The sequence below is a fragment of the Poecile atricapillus genome, chromosome 1 (genome assembly GCF_030490865.1).
Source record: "Poecile atricapillus isolate bPoeAtr1 chromosome 1, bPoeAtr1.hap1, whole genome shotgun sequence".
NCBI lineage: Eukaryota > Metazoa > Chordata > Aves > Passeriformes > Paridae > Poecile > Poecile atricapillus.
In genome coordinates this window covers 28,262,034-28,281,639 of record NC_081249.1, presented here as the reverse complement: position 1 = coordinate 28,281,639, position 19,606 = coordinate 28,262,034, and the positions used below count along the sequence as shown (strand labels likewise).

At 37.0% G+C, this 19,606-nt stretch overlaps 1 protein-coding gene across 1 annotated transcript in view; it reads left to right on the top strand.

Annotated features, from left to right (window-relative positions):
• The window catches only part of NCK2 (NCK adaptor protein 2), an 85,494-nt gene that overhangs the window by 21,423 nt on the left and 44,465 nt on the right, over window positions 1-19,606 (top strand). Inside the window, exon 2 of the mRNA XM_058858741.1 lies at window positions 10,437-10,508. The gene's annotated coding sequence lies outside the window, so the exon portion shown is untranslated. The remainder of the gene's footprint in view (window positions 1-10,436; window positions 10,509-19,606) is intronic.

Below are 19,606 nucleotides of genomic sequence, written 5' to 3'. Positions count from 1 at the left end.
TTCAAACCAGTAATAGCCAAAATTGCTGCCTTGCCAGGAGATGTCTGTGACATACCTCTGAGGAAGGATTTTGAGACTAAGTGCCCTAAGGAAACAATACCTGGTTGTCATTGGCGCTGCTTTTGAGTTAAGGGTATCTTGAGTTCTGGAGTGCAACCCTGCATTTGTGTATTAGGTGTTTCTTTGAATTTGTTTTTGAATTATCTCTATACTCTAGAATGTACCAGATTTTGACCAAGGAAAAATCTTGTTTTCTGAGCTTTCTGGGCATCGCTAATGACTGTATTCAGGAAAAAAACAATCAGAAACAAAAAAATACCCACGTCTAATTGTGTGAGTTTTGGTGTAAGAAGCACAGGCTCAGAATATGCAGTCCTAAATATAGTCACATTAATAATGAATGCTTTACTATCTCCTGAATTTTATGCTGTCTTGATACCAGAATCACTTGCAATATATATAAGTGAGTTGTATCCTCACCACTGAAAAAGTTCTGGACAGATCAGTATTAGAAACTTTGTCTAAACCAGTCTGCTATTTTTGATCATAATTTACTTATATTTAAAGGTTTATTCATCTACTCTTAATAGAGATAAGGCTTTCTAGGTAGAATGTATTTACTAACCATCATATACTGCTCCAGTTATTTGGCACATGCAGTTTTTTTCTTTAGATTCATAGCAGTCTCTTGAATAGCTACATTTAAAAAACAGATAAACTTTTATTTTAATATGCCTCCACAGAAAGAAAATAAATCTGTTTTTTTTTTGTTGAATTAAAATACTCTTTCCCTTTCTTCTTGATCCTTATCTATTTTAAAACAACGATTAAACAGAATCCTGTTGCAGGCTTAGTAAACTGAACTTGCCACATAATTAAGCAATAACACACACGCTTCCAAAGAAAAAGGGAAATCAGCAGTTAAAATGGCTTAAGGAAAGCAGCAAGAAATCATACTCTTAAATTAAAATACCATTTGTCAATGAATACCATTTGTCAAAATGAGAGAGATTATTTTCTTTTATGTAGACTTCAGGTAAATTTTTTTGTGCCTCTGGGAATTTGGCATGTTATTCTACTGCTGTTAATGTTTTGTTGAGAAAAATAAGTTTTGGACAAACCAAAATGGTGATTGACGATGAAGAGGTAAGGAGAAATCTTTGTAGTTACTTGAGTCAATATGTCTTTGTTCAAAGAAGTGGACCTGGAAGCTATTATCTTGGGGGGCAATTTTGGACAAGGTAATTGGCTTTGACCTTTTGCCAGATGTCTTAACAGTTCCTATTCCACTCTCCCTTGCGTCTAGATAAATGTCATGCCTTTAGGTTTTTGTTCCCTTGTTCTGGTTTCAAGAGTGGAGTTGCTTATGTAGCTAATCTGTGCTTAACATTATTTCCACTTCTAACCCCAGTAGGACTCTCTTTTGGGGTATTCAGACAGAATTGACATTATTGGATTTCTGCCCAGATACTGTATTTAGATAGCTTTGGAGATGTCATTAATTTGACAGCTGCCATAGGAAATCTTTGTTTTGACTAGTGTTACAGGGCCTGCAATGTTTCTATTGCATTTTCATTTGTAGTCTGCCACTGAATTGCTGTGATTAAAATGAGTAGAATAAGACACCATCAAATGTGTACAAGACATGAAAGGGCAAAAATCAGTGCTGAAAACCTCACAAGGTAGGCTGTTGCCAGATTCTATTTGGGTATGATGAGATTCTGGAATACCTAGTTTTCTTCCAAACACCAGTAACAGTAACAGCACAGCCTGGAGCTGGAGCTGCTGTGTGCTGAGGTGGAACCAAAGCTGCATTAATATTTCTTTTCTTGCCAATCTAAAGCAAAGTTTCTGTGTGGTTCAGGCAAAAACTGCTTCAGCTGCTTTTCTGATGGTTAACTTGGAAGAAAAAACAGTTTTTTTGGGGAGCTGTGTTCTTGGGAAGTGGAGATGCTAGCAACTCAGGCATTCTTTCCGAAAGGAAACATGAATCTAAGGATCTTTGTCCCACATAGTGAAGGCGTAGGTTTTTGGGACTGCTGTTCTAACATGTTCAAAGAGGATGGTCATTGTATCACCTACCAAGTCCTGTAAGTGGCAAAACAGCTTCAAAGTTCCATGTGTTGGTCTTCCAGTTCCCTTTGGCTCTTAGATATGATCCTTTCATTTGGTGGTTTTGTACTTGAGCTTTATGCACGTTATTGCAACTGGTTGTTTTTCATCAGTTACATCATCAGGGGAGACTCAGAAAAACTTTAAATCTGAAATATCAGTTTTTTGCCTTTGATATACAAATAGACTGTGACAAAAATATCTTACTCTTCCCAAAGAAGATAATTTTCATCAGAGCATTACTGAGTACTAACACCAAATATTATTTATGCCTATTCTGGTGTCAGTAAGGGATTTTGAGTGGTCTCCCACCTCAATTTTACTATTGCATTCTAATTTAGTGTGTGTTTATATGAGTTCTTCAGCCCTGTGCTTTTTGGCATTGCAAATGAAATACTGAGTTTCAGTAAACAGTAGATCTCTGCTCTTCTTGATGGTGTTTTAGAGAGGTTTCTTCAACTTGCTCTGTCAGCTGAAGTGATTATAGATTTCTTCACCTAAGGGCCAGGATGCCTGGACTTCTTTCTGCTGTCCTGTCCAAGTCAAGTGGCTCATTCATGCTGACAGTACTTCAGATGCACTTTGCCTTAACAGAATAGGGAAGAGCTTGCAAAATCTTCAGTATCAGATACTTCATTTGGACAGTAATGCCTAGAGCATCCTTATTCCTGGTGTCTGAGCATCTGGAGGAAGGGTAAAACCCAGACACCCTGAGCAAACAGGCTCAGGTGTGGGGAACAACAGCTGCAGCTGTTGGTGACGACTTTTGCTGGGGAGTGCCCAAACCAGGCCTTGTTCAGCATAAATTATCCACTTGCCACCTTGCAGTTTGAGTTATCAAGAAGTTTCTGATGGTGTTTTCCTTGAAGACATCAGTCACAATATGCTCTGTGCATTTCCTCTAATTTTCTGTATCTTCATGGTGGCTTCAAACACAAGCACTGACCTTGAACTATGCCTCTGAAAATCACCATTGCCATATATTTTAGCACCAAGACAGTAGTGGCAATATTATTTTAAATTCAGACAGTGCTGTGTTGAATGTACACATAGGAAAAATTTTCTTCAGACTAAGAAAGAGTGAATAATTTACCAGAATAGAAACTCTAATAAGGATTTCAGTCAGCCTTTAACTTTGAATTGCCAGAAGGCTAAGTCTGCCTTACTTGACTCTCTGTAGCCCCTGGTACAGTCTGTTTTTTGTTACATCTCCCCCCAAGGCAAATCAAAACTGTAACTGTGAGATTTATTTGCTTATTTTAAATGTTAGTCATTTTAGCCATGAGTGGTAACCAGTTGTCTCTACCTAGTGTTTCTCTGATACCAAGTTAATCTTACACTCTTCTGTGGTAGCTAATTTTTTGGAATATGTGGTTTTCAGTTCTCCAGAAGACATCTGTGAACCTTTTTCCAGTGGAGGTGTTAATTTTCAGTAATCTACATGTGCAGATTTCTAGATTATGGTAAAGAGTATATTAACATGCTGTTTGTAGTCGTCTTTCACAGTCCTGAAATCCACAAGCTCTGACTCTAGTAGAGAGGTTTGGAAGAACTGGTGTAATTCAGTGGGTTGTATACATCTTTGCCTTTAAAATGTTTTACATAAAGATGCAATAGGAAAAACAGATTTGTGAAGGAACTGCTTGCTTAGTAAATTGCTAACCACTGAGGTCATCCTCAAAGATTCTGAGTTGATTGTATATTTAATGGAAAAGTCTGTTGTCATACAGGTTTTACAAAGCATTGAATTATTGATTAGAAAAAGGCTGAAGCTCAAGTAGAACCAATTTTTAAAATGTATGTACAAAGTACAAAGCACTAGTTTATGAAAATCTTACTAATTATAGATTCTAAGATGTTTCTAATAATGGCATTCGTAATTTGAATAAAAAAGCCTCCTGTTAAGGAAACCAAAATAATTCTTGTGCTCAAACCATGGCCTGAGAAGCTCACTTGGTGAAGTGTTATCTAGGGCTGAAGTCTAATTTCTTTCCTTTCCCTAGAGACACTGTGAGACAAAGTTTAAGAACAGCCTTGGTACGTGTAGTTCAGTTTCTGCTTATCTGTTGGCCATTATTATTGGCAATGCAGGTCTTTCCACATACATTTTTAAGGGTTCTTGAAGTGGTTAGAGCAGTCCTAAGCATAAATTATGACCTTTGTTGCTTCTCCTATGTGGGCTTTAGGGATATGTATCCATACACTTACAAAGCCAGCTTGTAAACCCTTAAAGAAAGAAAATAAGAAAGGTTGTGAGCTCCGTTTTCTTATTGCAGATAGAAAAGGAAAAATAGGGGATTTACATAATTCACTTTTCACTGATAGCTCTTGAATAGGAATGCTGAAAAAACCTGGAGCTATGATGGTGGCACAGCATCTTTGTTATGAGCTTCCTTCAGCTTGCAGAGTGACTGGTCACAACCTGCACTTTTTTGGTGCTTTATTTTTGGTCTGAACAACAAATGTGTGGGATTTTGGTCATGGGGATTATTTGGTTCTGAGACTGCAATATTTGTCTTCTCAAAGAGTTCATAGCCTTCCTGTTGGGGAAGCTTTCTGGCCACCCATTCATGATTTTTCCATTGTGCTTTATGGTTTTTGGTTTTTTTTTTCCATTTTCTCGTGCAGGGGCTGCCAAAGAAGTTTGCAGCTCAGCATAATCAAATATAAATTAGATCAATATCAGCAAGTAGTTTTCAAGATAGAAAATCCTACTTAATCCAGGAATTGTAAAAATTGCATATTACAATGAGTTTAGATAGTAATTTGTTATCAGTATTTGGTTTTTTTAATAGCTCAGACTTCTGGGGGAGAGCTAGAGAATATAAAAAGTATGTGATTTCTCTTAAAATAATGTAAATTTGTACAATACATGTGGTAGAAATCTCAGCAGATACATGCACTAACAGGTGTAACCGTCGTTATTTCTTTCCAGTTTAAAAAGATGCTAGTCATGCAGGTGATTGGAGGATATACATATAATAAATAGGAAGCTTGCAATGGTAGTTAGATTTTGAAAGGCAGTATTTATTTTAAATAGTGATATTTTTTGAACAATCAACTACTTGTGTGTCACGAGTAGATCATCAGGTGGTTGTACAAATATATGTAAAAAATATTATTTTTTTTGAAAACATATGGTATGTATTCCAGTACAGAGAATATGCATTTGACTGCAGCGGTTAAATGAGAATACAAGTCAGCATAGATCCTTTATTTGTGTGTGATTAAAGTGTGGGCTATGCATGTTTTCTCTAGCTGCCTTTCTCTTCCTATTCCCCCCCAAGTATATGCTTATTTAAAAAAAAAGTTTTTGAAGGACCAATGATACATGTCTAACTGCTTCCTCTTTGATACAGACAGCATGGCCAGAGGTGCACGACAGCTCTTGCATCCAGACAGGAGCACAGAGAAGCACAACCTCCTCCTGCCTGTGTGCTTTCAGTAGAGACATGAATTCTTAGGGCGACCTGTACAGCCTCTGGCGATGGCTCCAAACCTGGACTGCTTAAAAAAGCCCATTTAAACACAGAAATTTCTCTTTGCTTCAAGGGCTAGTCCCGTTTTTATAGCTGGCATACAAGCTCAAATCTTTCCCAGTGATTTAAGTATATCACAGTCTTTTCTGCATCCAAGGCAGTGAGCCTATTCTTGTGCCTCATTTCACTTGCTTCCTTGCTGTTAGGGAGCCACAGTCTTAAGAGAAGAAAAGCTTAGTTGTATTGACTATATAATATGAATAGATTTTAACTCTTTTGTTTGTTTTTAAAATGTTATACACCTTGTAATGCTTGTGTTGTAATTTGCTGCCTTTTTGAAACCTTAAATATGATGTAAATCCACTTTTTATTTTCTCTCCGTGTTTCATACTGACTGTTAAAGTGTATTACTATTTTAACATAACTATTTTCTTAGTAGAAGAAGGTAATATTAAGTGAGTTTTAGACAATATATATGACTAGGAGATGTAAAATACGCAGCATATGCTAGAGTATTAAAAAATTTGTCGGGTTTCTTTTCCCTTTAAGCAAATTCAGGCATTGGGCTTTTGAGTGCTTAGGCTGATCTGTCTGCTGCTCCATGGAACTGGATTGTGCTTGCCCAATTGTCTGCATAGTTAAAATATTTTGAACATAGCCTATTTTAATGTAACTTCTTTTGAAATATCTGCCTAATGGAGAAGTCTTAATGGAATACTTTAATAGCCCAAAGTGGTTACCTGCAATTGCTCCAGTGTATTTCAGTCAATTACAAAGGAAGGCAATATTTAATGCTGGAGTGAAACTAGATGGTATAATGAACTGGCAGATTGCCAGCTTGATCTTCTCCACAGGAGAATTTGTATTAATGTGATGCTTTTCATTTGTTCTCCAGAAGGTCACCAGTAATACGTCAAGTGGAGTTAAAATTTCCACTCTGTGCAGTACCGGTTTATGGTCAGATCATTTCTGTATATTAGCATATTAAGTATCAAAGAGATTATTTTAGCTATTTCATGTCAGAATTCAAATAGGAGGTGGTTGGGTATTGGGAAGAGAGCCTGAGAGAATTGTCATCGAAATCATTGCTGTGAGGCTGAATCTGGATTTTTGCCGTGGAGATAAAGAAAACGGGGCACATTAGAGCTATTAGTGAAAGAAGAGGTGGTTAATAACTGTGGATGTTACTTGTAATGTAATCATTACAAGACCACTAATTTATTCTGTGAGGTAGTAACCTTTGTAATAAGGTTTTATTATATTAGATGTTACTGATATTTACCTTCTGGTGTTGGTTTGCAAGCATCAAGTTCAAACTTTTATTTCTGACCATTGACAGGGGCTTTTTACTGTGGAACTTTTATAGTCCTTGTGTTTGGAAGACCTTGATTTAGAAGGCAAATGAGTGTCTAAAGTTACTATTGAAGATTGGATAAATTTGTCTTTTTGCTTTTTGTGTTTGTAATCCCATGTTCATCCAATTCCTATACTCTGCATTCCTTCTCCTTGTCACAGTCTTCTGTTCCTCTGCTCTGGAACTCAAGGGAAGTGTAGGGTATGAAGAGACTCATGAGTGGTAAGGAGCTGTGGCATTTTACGCACAGCAGGGCTGACATTACTCCAGTAGTAGATGCATTGAGTGAGGTGTGGCAGATGGACATCATGCTAAAGAAGCGATGGGCACCGGGATACCATGGGAGAAGACTGCCCACCTCTGTGCCTCCATTTGCTTTGCTGACTTCCGAAAAACGTTGTTGACTTGAATTTCCCAAGTTTTCCAATGTTGCGCCAGTTTGACTTTTGCCTGAACACTAAGTCCTGTGTGTTGCAAGGCTTTTGAAGGTGGTTGGAAATAATTCTGTACTCTCAAAATTTAACAATTCATTCCCCAGAATGTTGGTGCTATCAGATGTTTCTTTCTAGTCCTGGCTGGTAGGACATAGCAGGAGAACTAGAAAACTCCATGTGTCATGCAAGCTTTGGCTGGGGGCAGGTAGGCCCAAACCCTAACCACTGTTGTAATTGTTTGACCCTTTAGAAGAAAGGTCCTAAACTTCTGTAACTGAAGATTGTTTCAAGGAACACATTTTCAAGGAACATTTTAAGGAACGTTTTAAATATAAGTGAAGTATTTGAGGTCTGGGTTTCCATCCTAAGTTTGTGTCACTTGGCAAATCACAGTGTTTTGGGCAAAGCTTTGGACTGTGTGGGTGTGTGATGGAAATTGGCTACTCCTCTGGGGAAGTGACTGTTAGTGTGACTCGTAGAAAACTTCCTCTGGCTCTTCCAAAGCCAAGTGAAGATTTTTATCATGAGAAAAATAGAAAATGGGGTCACAGTGTAACAGGATTGAACCCAAGGACTATAGGGACCAGTCTGCAGCTTGTGTTTGTGTGTCTGTTAGATTAACAGAGTTTTATTTCAGTCTAAGTGTTGTTAGCAATGATGGTTTTTTGTGCATATTCTTCCTCTGACTATTTGCACTATCATCATTAACATTCCAAACTACTTTCAATGTGTTTTAATTGAGCTGCCAAAATAAAACCATTCTTGCTCTACAGAAGGAAGTTAGCATTGTTATGTTGAGATAAACACATGACTCATTCTTTTCTTATGTGTTAAGATGAAATTTGGACTCTTTTCCCAACTGTGCTTCTCTGTTTGACTTATAAATATAGGGCTAATTTTTCAGATATTGATGATGAACAGTGCTGTTTTCAGTTCACTTTCAAACACATGTTCTATTTGCAAGTGTGCTTTTATGAAGGTGGAAGCAATAATTGAGAGAGGGTATTGTGTTTTTCTTTAAGGAACAGAACAAAAATACCGTAACAAAATCAGAGACTTGGTACAGCACTTCAGTAATAGATGGTAATGAACAGTAGATGATTTGTGAGGTAGGACAAGGGGAGATAGTACTGCTCAGAAGATTTTGTACCAAAAATATGAGGAGATTTTTATTTTTCCATTTTTGCCTCTTAATATTAAAAATGTCCTTGTATTATTGACAGGAGAAAAAACACATACTACAAAACAGTCAGTCAGCAGGAAAATAGATCTGCTCTTGCCTCAGGGTTTTAATGTTGCTTCATTTGTTAAAGTATCTCTCCCATTTACTTGATATCTGTCCTACAATTTCAATAGAACAGTTTTCAGTGGGAACACAGTTAAAGTCTGTAATTGGTTAGAAAAATTGATATAGCAAAGTGGTGTTGACTGTGGTCTGAGTGCAGGACGCTGGATACCCAGGTCGGGCAGCAGCTAATCCAGTCACCACCTGGCAGAGGAGAAGGGATTGGTCATCCTCCAGTCCTGTCTGCTTTCTGCTGTCACAGGCAAATCTTCATTCAGGTGGTGAACTGGATCAGGAGGTTCTTCTGGTGGAATAACATTTCATCATAATTTTCTATCCTCCATTATTCATTTGGTTTTTTAATCTTGTGTGTTTTTCAGGAGGGTTGGCAACAGTTTATCTCCCCTTGCAGCTGCTGGGGAGCAAAGGTTGAGCTTCCAGGAGCTGAGGGTCAGGGAGTCTCGGTTCTTTACCCCCTAACAATATGTTCAGGTTTAAATGTTTGTCAAACTGTGACTTTAGTTACTCCACCTATTAATGAATGGGAGAGTAAATCTCACTTTGAAACATTTGTGTAAGGTATTTACCTTTGTCAATACTTTCTATTCTCCCCTCACTTCTATCGTGGGGTCACTGGGTGACTTGCTCCTTTGAAGTTAATTTCTTCCTAGGATGCTTTTGTAGAGTCACAACTGTTTGGAATCTGCTCAGAAAAGATTTTGAACAGAAACATTTGTTCGTGAGTGGCCTGGGGTTGTGTAGGAGTTTTAACACATCGTCCTTGCTGCAGCACAAGAAGTTGCTGAGAATTTTTTTCTTCTTTTTGAGTTGGATCTTGTATGGGTTTACACTGCCTGAATTTGTCAGACATCCTGTGCAGTTAGAAGGTCATTAAAAACCAGAAACAAGTGTTTAAATACTCTGCCCTGTGTTCTGAACAGTTACTTTTGTGGCTAGAAATACTTAACAGAACAATGGAGGCCAGGAGGGACCTCTGGACAAGCCATCCACATTGTTATCAGGGCTGAGGCTGCACTTGGGGCCATGTGTTAGTAGAATTTGAGACTCTCCCAGGAAGTAGGCCCATCACTTCACAGAGGGTATGTGGCTGTGCTTAGCCACCCTTGTACCTTCTTTATACCCAGACAGAATTTCCCTGAGTGTGGTTCTCTGATCCCTTAACAAGCTTCACCACTGCTGTCAGAGCTCTCTCACTGGGTCACCAGCTCTTGTGCTAGAAGGCTCTAAGTCACATGTGGTGGTAATTTATCTGAATTACACATCTGTATGTGTGAGAGTGTCTTCTGAATGGAAATACTTTGCGGCCCCGCAAAACTCCTGGCTGTGCTTTTGTTGCTGTACCTCTTTTCCATACATAGAGGCATTTTCTTTTTCTTAGAAAGTACAGTCAAGTTAAACTGACTAATACAAGAGTGAAGGAAACAGTAAATAATGGTGCTTTATAAAATATAATCTTTCTAAAACTAGGCTGAATTTTTAATTCCATTTCTTGACTGATTTTTCTCTGTATTATGAAGGCTTAACTTGTATATGGTTTGGATTGTTTGGGGTTAAAATCACTTTGTATTCATTGAGAGAAGTTAAATATGAAGATGGGAGTCTGTTTATGCTAAACAGGTGGATCAAGTTCAAGCCATTCTGTCTCCTCTTCATCATTTCATAGGAGGTTTTGGCAGCCTGAAAGCTAAATTACCTATTTGGAAGTGTTCTAAGTTTAGTGCTTGAACTAAAATATATGTTTGTTGTTTCAGGTGGTGGTGTATATAACTTTGTTGGAGAGTTCTGCCTTTCACTGTCTGGATCCTTTTAACAGTGTGTCAAAGGTGAGTGGTTCAAGTTCAGTGGTTATTTTTGTAACTTAAGATAACAAGTGAACTGCATATATTGCTTGGTTTTGGCTTTTATGTAATAGCAGTATCATTGTGATTTTTTTTTTAATTTCTTTTTTTTTAACTGCTGGATGAATGATAAAATAGCATGTCTTTTTCTGTCAGTGTTCTGGGGCAAATCAGTTCTAGCTCTGACTTTCAGGAAAAAAAAAACCAAGATAAAATGATAGGCTCAGACTATTGATTAAGAACTAGATATTGCTTCCACTGTTTTATGGGTCCTGTCTCATGCTACCCACTGCATCGACTTGGGATGTTTTCCCCTGAAGGTGCTGCCTGAAAGTACAACACGATGGTGTGGGAAGTATGGAGAAGCAGTCATCCATAAACAATGGTGGGGCAGGCTTCATATTATTCTTTGGTTGAATTCTAAAAACTAAGTAACAGCTTTGAAAGTGTTGAGTATTGAAAGTATTGGGTGGAAAGAAGGTTTTTGTGTTTTCTCTGCAAGCAGAAGAGAATTGCATTCAGTGTATAAAGAATATCTTCTTAGGCTGACTCTGAAGACCTGAAATAATCTAATGAGGTTGATGTTGCTGTAGAAGTCTTTGTGGTAGTTTGGCTAACTTCTTTCTTTTAATATGTGTACCCTGTTGTCAGTTTCTAGTAGCTGTAGCTGATCTCTGTGGCTTAGTAGGAATTTATTAACAGAAGCCTTTAATAAATGACACCTCATTACAACTGTACCAAAAAATAAAAGCAAAATGGCAGAACACTGAATAAACATTCAGCATTATAGTAGCTGCAGCATGGAATCTTGGCTTTATTCAGTACTTTACCAGGTGGATTTGTTACTTTTTACTCAAATTCTGTTTATAAAATAAAAGTAACGTTACCTTCTTCAGTGGGAAGTTATGAAGTCCAGTTATTGATTTTTTGGAACCTTCAAATTGTTGTGTGCCTTGATATTTGCTGTGAGTTCTGTTAAATACTTGTCCAGTTAAGTGTTATAGGATGTTGAAATTAGATTTATTTATTCAATAAAGTGAAGTTGAACCAGTTACAATTAAAAATGCAATCCAGTCTTAACTGTAATGTCTCCATGTGTTTTTGCAAATTATTGATTTTCCTTTAAACTGAAAAGGAAATTCTGAACTAATACTAAGATAGTGGGCTCCTGCACTATATTTTCAAGCTATCTGACATGTCTTTAAATGTACTGAAAAAAATTAATAACCCTGGCCCTTTTAGTAGATCAGTGTAACCTTGAACACTTAAGTGTTTAAAGACTAATAGTGAGAAAGCTTTTGTACTAGTTTTATGTAGTAGAAATTGCAGTAAGTTTTCTTTAATACTTTTTCTATGATACATAGGTAGCAAAATCAAAATATTCTTGAAAGAGCTGTTAATGTGAAAACAAAATAAATGCACAATCCTAAGCAAATGATTAATCAAGCTGTTGACTTAATCATTCTAAAATTATTTTTCTGAAATAATTTCTTCTCAAAATTAAGTTGGTATTATATTGACTATAGGCTGAATTATGTATTTATTTCAAATTTGTAATATAAGACACATTAGAGTTTTATCTTCGGAATCTCTTTCTTGTCCTTTATTATAATAGTTTTAAGTTAAATGTTCAGTGAAAGTAATTTTAAAAATAGTCCACTACTCACTTAAAAGAAATAGGTGTCTGTGATATATGGCATATTGAGTAATGTTTTTTACTCTTTAAACCATTAAATGTGGAGGGTAACCAAACATGTCCAAAGTGGTGTTCTTTACATCAGGTGAAGGTTTTATATATTTCACTAAGAGGCAGTAAATAGATAACAGCTAACTGAAAGGAGGTGAGAAAGAACTACCTGGACATGTCAGTTGGTGGGGAGTGTAAGGATTCTCTCTCCTTTTGTATCTGGTTTGGGTTTTTTTCCTTTTTTTATTGAAGAATGAGTACCCAGGATATTTGCTGTGTACAAGTAGACCACACTCAATTCCAGTAACAAAATTGAATCTAACCGTATTAATATTTTACGCCTTTCTCCATACTTTCTGTGCTTGTTTCTGATGGACTGTATTTCGCTTGGTAAGTACGTGAATCTGCAAAACCTGCAGCATTCTAATGCTGTTCCCAAAAGGAAATGAATGCGTAGGTGTAGGTTCAGTAAAGCCTACATTTGTAATGCTTTGTTGAACCAGAACATAGTAAACCTTTTGCCCTTTGAAAAGGAAATGAAATTGGCAACAAAGTAAATTTTCAGAAATTACACTCAAAGTCCTTACACTTCAGGAACTGCAGGCAATCATGTATCCTTACAGAATTTTTTTGTGGTTATCAAGGTCTGACAGGTCTTCTTTTATGTAGCTGGGCATGCTGGTTTTTTTCAGTTGTTTGCTTTCCTCTCCATTTCCTCTAACATTATATTTTATGTAGTGGTATTCTGTACTTTTGAACTTGTCCCTCATTCACTTGCAATAATTGAATCAAAAACAAGATTTCATATTTTCACAATAAAGTATTTTGAAAAGTTGTTGCAATATTGATATGCACATTGAGCATTTTGTATTTTAGATTAAAATCTTCTGGGAAATATTCTGTGATTTTTTTGAGATTTGATGCACCTGTATGGAATGATTGGTTCTTTAGGGTTACCTCTGTACATGGGAGGGAGATTTTGATGAGATCAGAAGCAAACCCATATGAGCAAATTTATCAAAGTCTTCATACAAAGCAGATTTGTCAAAGGCTACAGTACCACAGCATAGAACAGAAATCCTTGTCTGTAAAGATTCTCAGAGCAACCATGATAGTGATGTGCTCATCACAATTTGAGACTGGGGACTTGCACAGAGCATCTGACAGACTGATCCTCCTTCTCTATTCAAGAGCAAAAAGAACCATAGACATTTCAGCTTGGTGCAACTGTTGGTGATGCTGAATCAGAATATTTCTTGGTATTTTTCTGTGATTCAGCATGTTTGTAGTTGTTGATTTTGGATATTTTTTAACCCAAGGAAAATTATGTCTATTCTCAGTGTTTCATATGAGTTAGTTGTGGGAAACTTTGATTCTGACAGTTATGAAGAGAATGAAAGGTATGTGCTGAGTGGATGTCTGGATTCCTTTCCCTTAAAAAAATATTTCTGTAATTACGCCAATTATCTCAGGTGCCTAAAGTGATTGTAAGACTTTGAATGCAACTTGAGTGTTACTTAGGTATGTATATTTACAGACATTTGGTATAAGAAATGAATTTATAGAACACTGCCTGTTATGTTATGCTAGTGGCATAATACTTTCTAACCTATAATTGACGACAGTGGGGAAGAGCACTTTCAGCCCACTCTTACACTTCCATCACCACAGGTAACACCCTGAATAAAAGTCTTCCCTAAATTACATTTTTTTAGTATTTCTTTTTTAGATTTTTCTTTACTGCATTTTTTGTTTCTCTTTGTAGTAATTGTAGTTCTTTGCTTGAAGTATAGGCATGTTTCAATTTACTAATAATATGAAAGTTAAGAATAAGTTTTCCAATTTTTTCCAGTTTGGATAGTTTCAGGTGCAACTCATGTTAGTAGGTATCAGTGGTACCTGTTATGGCCCACTAATTTCCTGTGCAGTGTGCTTTAACTGCAGTCTATATGGTTTCCTTATCAGAGAACACTTTATAGCTTTCATCAATGCAGGAAAATTAATTTCAGTAAAAATATAACAATGACCACATTTTTTTCATGATATGATAGCCAGTGTAGACTGTGTCTTGTCATCCAGCATGTCAGTTTTCTGAGCCAAATGGCTTGGTGTGTTATCTAGATGTTGAAATAGGTGAATTTCACAGAAGCAAAGAATATTTAAAAGTTAGTGTGGTATATTTCTTGTGGAATTCTGTTTCTAATAACTTGGTTAATTAATCTTGGATTACAATTACTGTTTGCATTGTAGTAACAAAGCTCCAATTGTACTAAGCAGAGAGGACTGAGAAAATGAGCTTGTCCTGTTGTTTAATTTTTAAGCCAGTAGCAACACAAAGCATAGAATACCATGCATACAGGTGCAAACCTTTTACAGTTTTATTTTTCTTTCCCTGGTTTTAAGTTTGAGAGCCTGTCTCTTCATGTCCTTTTGTTTCAGGGTCTGAAGGGTGTTGCAGGGATGGCCTGCAGCTCTCATCCCTCCTTATTTTGTAGGCTGTTGTTTGTGTCAGCTGTTCTTAGTTGTTCCCTGCAATATAGCCTTGGTGTAGCCTATTTTCTACCTGCTCCATTCTCTCTTTTATTCCCCCACCTTTCCTTTAAGTCATCCTTCTCCTGATCTTTGATTCACCAATTCTGTGTGTACTCCTTCCAGGTACTGTTGTTGCCACTCAGACTGTTTTTTTTGGACGCTGGTTTAGGTCCTTGAAATTTTATAGCACACCTTTTCTTTGTGACTGCTTGTTCCACCTCTTCCTACTAATACTTAAAATATACCAGTGGCCTTATTTTTTTTTTTTTAACATTCAATACTGTCATCCTAACAGACATGTTCTTATATGTGAGCTAGAAATCTGCTTCATGGAAGCAGCTGCAGCAGATGATGTCAGAGAGATTATTTCCCTGAAGCAGCAGGTAGCTGGGAGATCCAAATTTTCCCAAGAGACTGATTTTGAATTCTCCATCTTCCACCAAAATCCACAGCTCTTAGCACATTCCTTGATAAGCTCAGTTGTCTCATACCATTAGTTCTCAGGTTATCACATACCAGCCCCAAAAATGCTGTTGAGTGAGGGTTAGACTTCGCTTTATATTTGATCTCTGAATTTGTTTTTCAAGATTAAACAGTCGGAGTATTAGTTTTCCTTGCTTAGTTCTCCCGCAAGATTACTGAATGGTATTTTCTGCCAGCCCTGGATTTGCATGGGATCTGGGAAGGTCTGTTCCTTTATTGCTGGAGAGAGGGTTGATTTATGATGGTAAAGATCTGGATACATGGTAATGTGAAACATTTATCTTGAAATGAAATGGTGTTGACATCCCTGAGTTCACTTGAATGCTTGGACTAGAACTACAAAACTTGTGTGTGTATGTATATTTATAAAATTGATTTTGAAACTAGCTCATAAGCAAGGCTTTGACAATTGTGCTCTGTAGAATTTGAATTTATTGTCAAAGGGATGACGGAAGTTAGCATTCTCAGTTGCTGACTTGCACTTCAGGCACTCTTTAGATGCATGGTTGCTGTAACATACTTTCTGACTGCTGTAAATTACTGAAACTTTAGGAGGTCTTGAGCTGTAAGTCTTCTTCCACGTGACTGCTCACACATTGTTATGTGGCCGACATTGGGGTGTCCCATTTCTGCACTGGGTTTATGTCCATTGTGTAAAGAGCAGCTGCTGCTTTGTAATCTTCAGGAAAAAAAAAAGTGGTGGCAGAGAGATCAGAAGCCTGCTGATTGTTGTGACCTGCTTCCTGCCTGTGGGTTAGGAGAAGGGGAGAAAAATGACAGCACAAAGTAGGTCACTGGTCACCTAAAGATTCTGGCCTGTAGGTGGTAGCTGGGTATTCTGGCATTTACACATCCTGAGTCAGTACCCTAACTAATCCTGCAAAATTCTTGAAAATAAGGGAAACAAAACTGAGGGCAGTTTGATGAAATGACACAGTGCTACATAGCTTTACAAACTATAGCTTGGTTTCAGGGTGGAGTTTTTTGAACCTAAATGTATTTATTACACACCAGAGGAGCAGGAGCAAGGCATCAAATAACAATTGAGACCTCTTCCTCAGAATTTAATTTGCAAGATGATGAAGAATAAATAAAATAAAAATGCTTGGTATTAGTCACTTGAAACAGGGATTCTGTGGTAGAGGAAAGGAAAAGGGATGTCTCTCAATGAGTTCTGTTTGGGGTCCAGGGAAAGGAGGGGATGAATGTATCTTCCTTCTTGTCCCTATTGTCTATTTTATTCTCTGTTACCTTGAGGTGCTTTGTTAATTTTTACGTACTGGCTCTTATTTCTGTTTAGTCATGGGTTTGTAACTTGCTGCTCCTTTAATACACTGCTCTACAGCTCCCAGTATTTGTGTATCAGTTTTCTTCAGAAAGCCTTTCATTGAGGCTTGGTCCAGATTTGGTAACACTGTTGTCTTGTTTGGCTAAGGTCTGAGTTAGATCATGAAGAAATTGTCTACTTCTGTTGTAATATTACTTTTAACAGGGTTGTGGTGCGTTGCTCTTGGATATTGACTACAAGTAATGTTTAGTACTTTACAGCGTCTTGTAGTATCTTAGTATTTTGTATGGCTTCCAGTTGAACTGGTGTGTGACAGCAATGGCACAGTCATTTTTATTGCAAATCAGTAGCAGTATAATTTTTTAAATTCATATTAATCTAGAAGGAACAAGAACTCTGTGGTTAAAGTTCCACATTTCAGACCTGTGGTTTTGAACCTGTTCTTTCCTTTATTTAATCTTTGTTCTTGTACAGATGTTAATCTTCACAATCTCTCTCCATGTTTGGAAATTATTTGACTGCCATTATTTCCCTTTCATTTTTATTGATGCATTTTATTGTTATCTGGCAGGAATAAGGAAGAAAATGTGTCTGAATGTGAGGGTAGAATGTCTCATCAGTGCAAGAGTATATAACATTTCTGGATGAAAGGGAATGTGATGTAGCAGCCAAAACCAAATGTTTAATTTTGAACCAAATTATTGTAGGGAGGTTTTATTCAGGAAAAGCAAGCTTTGAAGAAATTTGACAGAAGATAAAAATAATAGGAGAGTTAAAGTTGTTTGGAAGTACTCCAGTTTGTTCAAGCACTGAAGGTAAGAGTAGGGATAAAGGAGGATGAGAAACCGGCATCATGAGGCAATGCTGGTCTCTTTTGAATGTATGTTTTGCTCTTGGAAATGTAGACTTTTTTAATGGCTTATTTTTTGGTTTTGGGTAACTGTTTCTATGGAAAAAGTCAGATATTCCTACAGTGAAAATTTACTTTGAGAAGCTTATCTTTTTGAGCAGCAGATCTGGTGCAGTGGAAAATTGTGTTGGGATAATAGCAGTGGAACAACTTTTGAGATTGTCTGTGTAAGCTGTCTTAGAGCAGCTGGCACCTGAACTGCAACATAAGAGCTCAGAATAAGGAGCATCTTCCTAACGTACTTACAGAAGCATGTGTTCTCTGGAGCAGTCCTGGGATTTTAGAAGAAGGGTTTTAGAAAATCCTCTTTCATCCTCTTCCCTCTTCTGTGAAAGGTGTTTCTCTCTTGGCTTTGTGTCCCTTTCCATCAACTGAGGAATTAGCAATAGCTGGCTGCTGTAATTGTGTAGCAGAGCACTTACAAGTGCAATTTTTTGGAAGAGGTCCTCATTTAAACTGGATGAAGATATGTAAGAAATAATTTGATTGAAATAAATGAACACTACCAACAATCCAGATCAAAAATGTGGTTTTGGTTTTAAATTTAAAGCATTCTTTACTTGTCTATTTAACTTGTAATTTTTAAACTTGTTTTGTTTGGGAAAGTTTGAGGGATAGAGTTTCCTCTGCATTTGTGTTTTGGGAGCAGTAAGAGAGGATTCCGATATTGACTCTGAAGTGCTGTTAGATGGAAGAATAAATGATTTTAAGGGGAGGCTGGGATTGCCATTTCTTGCCCAGGCTTATACTTTGTTGGTTAGCACAGCAGTCAGTGTGACTGACAAGAGACTTGTGAAGCTGCAGCATTTACTCACATCTCATAAAAGATCCAAGACTGTTTCTTTATTTAAATTGTGCTTTCACTGGGTACGTATCCTATCAGGAAATTAAAAGCATAGCTTTCTGAGTAACTATCTCATGTTCCAGTCTTTTTCAGGAAGATGTACAGATTTATACAGGAATATAAATTTAATACTGTTAGCTGTCTCTTAATGAAATCTAACACTGCATCTTTCAGGCTACCACTTTGGTTACATGCTTAAGTGCAGAATCAAGAATGGTATCTTATGTCCAGTGATTATTTTTACCTGTACTATTCAAAGACCCTGCTTCTAGAAAGTAACTTTTGGCCTGAGAAACTCTCCTAGATATGAGAAATAGGTGTTCATTAACCCCATTTCAGCTTTGGAACTTTGCCTTGAGATTTAAATTGAGAAGTATCGTCCCTGGCCCTCCCCCCCCCACTGCTACATGCACCCTTTCATATTAGATAAAAATTTTGGTCCAGGTGACGTTATAAGAAAATCTAGAAATTTAAGAATTTATTCAGCATTCAAATTGACAGTAAACTGCAAAGTTTATGGGAGCAGAGTCTGAACAGGACCTTTAAATTACTGACCTTTAAATTACTAAGTACTCTGTGAACTAGAAAGTTTAAAATTATTATAATAAAATTTTTTTTCTCATTTCCCTAGCATTATGAGGTAGACTGTTGGGGATTTTTGGAAAAGCAGATGATAAATTGTTTGAGACTATAGAGTGAATGTTGTCTAGGAATGGACAATATATTCTTGGGATTTTTTTTTCCCCTTAAAAACTTTGGCAATAAATGGGTTTTTGAACAGAACAAACATCTCTTCCTCTTTCTAGTTAAAAAGTGAATATATGATTTTTCCATTGGGGAACAGAAGGTCAGCGGTTCAGTTTTATTTTCAGCATTTTATAGACAGTTTAAAGTGAAATCCCTTGAAAAGTAGGTAGCGCTGTTTCAAGGGATTAGCAGTAAAACATAGCAATCCACAGTGATTCTGAGCTTTGTCCTTCTGTGTGAGATCAAGGTTAAACTTCTTATGTCTGTGGACTGTTCTTTGTTTATACAATACATAAATGTACTAATACTTCTAGTGAAGTATAACTCCTGTAGACCATTGAACGTTTGAGCTATGGGAAAAGAAACAGCAGTGGAAGCAAATCTTTCAAATGCTTTATTATTTGGAATCTTGAAAGAAATTCAAGGATGTCTCATTTATAAAATCTCATGGTGTTCACCATGTCCTGAGTGGCTGGCTGGTTTCATTTTGAGAAGGAAGGCTTATTGATAGTGAGGATGAAAGTCCATGGACAGGGGTACACTTAATTTGTTCTTTCACAGAGTCTGTCACCAATATCACCAGTTTGTCATA